This window comes from Rosa chinensis, chromosome 4, assembly GCF_002994745.2.
Source record: "Rosa chinensis cultivar Old Blush chromosome 4, RchiOBHm-V2, whole genome shotgun sequence".
Classification (NCBI taxonomy): domain Eukaryota; kingdom Viridiplantae; phylum Streptophyta; class Magnoliopsida; order Rosales; family Rosaceae; genus Rosa; species Rosa chinensis.
This window is the reverse complement of record NC_037091.1, coordinates 48,652,772-48,656,136: the sequence shown is the minus strand read 5'-3', so window position 1 is coordinate 48,656,136 and position 3,365 is coordinate 48,652,772. Positions and strand designations below refer to the sequence as shown.

The window sequence follows — 3,365 nt, the reverse complement described above, 5'->3', positions numbered from 1 at the left end:
AACATCCACTACAGATTTAGAAAGCACATCAGCAACCTGATTAATCTCACGATAAATGTGGCTAACTTCATAGTGAGAAAACTGTCTAATAAAAAATTGGCAGCAGTCAATAAGAGTTTTAGAAGGATGTAAATCATTCACACCCTGCTTGATCATGTTAACTAAAACTTCAGAATCACTTTCAACCATCAGATATAGGCATGAAAGATTATGAGCCAATCTTAAACCAAGAAGAAGACCCCAGATTTCAGCATTAAGAACAGATCCACACCCCAAATTAGCACTGAATCCAGAAATCCAATTACCATAGTGATCCCTCAAAACTCCACCAGCTCCGATTTGTCCATTCCGATTTCGGGCACCATCAACATTAAGTTTGTAAAAGTTGACTGGAGGTTTACTCCACACCATGCTGATATTGATTCTACCATTAGAATTGGCCTTGGTCACATTAGCAGAGGTCCATTCTTTGATAGCATCAATGATCAATTTGCTAGGATTATATGGAAAATGGAAGTCAGGATCAAAAACAATTTGTTTCTCCATTTCCATAGAAACCAACAAGTGTAAACAAAAACTTAACACCATTTTAATCCACCATAACAATCTCCCTTACAGTGAACATTTGCAGAAATCCAAGCAAACCAATCAAGATCCTTGGTTCTAGCAATGGTATCCAAGCATATAATACCATTCCAAACCGCTTGAGCCACAGGACAATCACGAAATAAGTGGAGTAATGTAGACCCCGTGAAATTCCGAATGTCACTTTTTTTTACGGGAAAATTTTCCGCGACCTTTGTTCGGCTGAATACTTTTGGAAATAGTTTGGGCTTGGGCCTTGGGCCTGAGAATAGCGTAAGGTTAGAGTCCAAAATTTACTCTGGACACCCAACAGACGAGTATGCTACCTAGCCCAATAAGTTAGTCGACCTTTAACCCAAACCTCTTCCTTGATCCAATATGGTTGTAGCTCATAATGACATCTTTGCATAATTTTGAAATATACTTGTGCGTGCGTTTACGATTTTCTTATTTTACCTTTCTTAATAATTGGCGAAATTTCTGCTTGCCTTACCCGAAGCTTACTCGTCAAGCATCTCACCGACTTTCAAATGCACAATTTATTTACTCCTTATGTTTTTCAAACTCGAGCAAAACTCCGACAAAACTTGCCTTGCCATTTTTCTATCTAAAAATAAGTTTTGTGAGACTCGATCCTTATTTGGCATTGTCAACACTTTAATTTGAGTTTTCTTGTATTTACTTATTTTACTTTTATTTTCCCCATCATTTTGGTTTTTACCACCTTATTTTTGCCCTAAATTTATCTGCCCAAGCTGAGCCTTCTCCTTCACACGCAAAGCTCAGCTTTTCCTCTTTCCTTGTTCACGTCAGAGTTGGGCAGAGAGAAAGGGAGCCTCATTCAGCTCCTCCCCTCCACGTTTCCATCATGCAAAGGGCAACTCCTCCAAGAACGTCATCTCAGACCTTCAAAAGAGAGAACCCAGGCCATAAATCGTCATTCACCCTTCTCTTCTCACCTTTCCTCTGGTCCCTGGACACATCAGTCTGTTTACGAGCCCCAAAACGCCTAGTTAGAGACCTCCGATCAAAAAAATTTCTTCACCAAAGTTGTTCGTCTATGTCTCCTCTATCTAGTCTCAAAATTTCAGCTCCATTGGAGTCTATTTGAGTCCTGTACACCCCTCGAAGCGGAAGCTATTCTGAAACGAGCCTGTTCCGGATTTCTGCTTGAATTCCCTCTCTTGCTTCACTCGAATCCCTCACATCTTACTTGAGACTGATACAAACACTTGGTAAGATTCTGGAACCATCAAGTTCCCCTTTCTTTCTTCAATTTTTAGGCTCAATACGTTCAAAACAACTATCTCACATATTGAGAAGTTTCTGTTGCACTTTGCATGTTCGAGATTGAGCGAACTTCTTGGCCTGCGGCTGGACTCGATCCAACCAGCTCCCTCAGCTCTCTTTCCTGTTGAAATCCTCAAGAGAAACTCACCTTTTTTATTAGTCTTTGGTGAGTATCATCTTTTCCATAAAACTCTATGTATTTTTGGTTGTTATTACGAATTCTTGAAGAGTATGAACTTGTCACTGCTGTTGTTGGTATCTTGCTTCCTTAATTTTGATTTGTCATCCATTCTAATGTCTAGGGATTCTGCTAGGTCATGGCTACCCCTTGAGTATTAGAATCGTATTTGGTTCAAAGGTTATTTGTTGTTTGTAGCTGTCCAAATATCATGTTTCAATGCATTATGTCATCGAGCTACAACACCTGCCCATATACTATTAGAAAGTAACCTGAACTATAGATCATTAGGAGCATTAGACATGCCTCTTAAGTGTGTTGGATTTGTGCTAGAACATGGTTATTTTGAACATTGAAAGCATGCTTGATCATAGAGTTTATTTGTGTTATTGTTGTCCAAACACCATGTCTTCAAAACATCATGTTAGTGAGCTACAAGACCTTCCCCTTATAGTATTGAAGGGTGACTGAGACTTTAAGCTTTTAGAAGCTTTAGATACTTTCTATAGGTGTCTTAGAGTCTACTTAACCAGCCATTTTGAGTACCAAAAGAGATTTACACAAAAGAACCAGTTTCTGCAGATTTTCAGTTTTCAGTAAAATTTGACCCAGTTGCATTCATTTCAAAACTGGAGCTAAACCGTTGATAATTTGGGGTCATTTTCTTCTAGAAAAATATATTAGACACATATATTAACATTCCAGAATTTGAATCACCCCAAAAAAAATTTTCTAGAATTAGTTATGCAATTTTGAAATAGGGGGACAGAAGCTTGTATTTCTGGAAAGAATCTGCACATTGTTTTACTTCAGCCTTTAAAACCTTTACTCTTTGTTTGGTTTCACTTGAAATTCAATAATCATTTCAATCTTACTGAGTTGGTTGTCAAGCCATCCTTATTTCAAAATTTCTCAAGAATTTACCTCAAGTATTTTGAACAATTCCGTGACCCTTGACGGCTCCTTTAAAACTCTGTTTTCGGTTTTTAGCAACTTGTCTTTTAAAAAGTGTTCTTACCCCCTCTTCCTAACAACAAACCCCTTATTGGAACCCAAATGGTCTGGTTATTAGTTAGTAATTAGGTTAAAGGAAATGTTTTCTTCGGAGAGTTATGTGAGTGAATAGCTAGCCTAGTTTATCGTGATTAATGTCACTTATTTGGTCTAGGCTTGATATCTTGGTAGGATCTTGTGAAGTGGTGGTTGCGACAAGGTTGCATTGAGGCCAAGTGCTGCAAGAGAAAGCTCGAGTTCCAGGTAGGGGATGCCTTTAACTCTATCTATGCTTTTCTTGCATAAACTATGATTTATA

At 38.3% G+C, this 3,365-nt stretch overlaps 1 long non-coding RNA gene across 1 annotated transcript; it reads left to right on the top strand.

The window, feature by feature from the left end:
* The first annotated feature begins 1,496 nt into the window (after positions 1-1,496).
* Positions 1,497-3,365, top strand: LOC112200803. Its single transcript, XR_002936458.2, has 3 exons — positions 1,497-1,820; positions 1,935-2,041; positions 3,239-3,365. It is a non-coding gene; the product is annotated as an uncharacterized LOC112200803 (long non-coding RNA).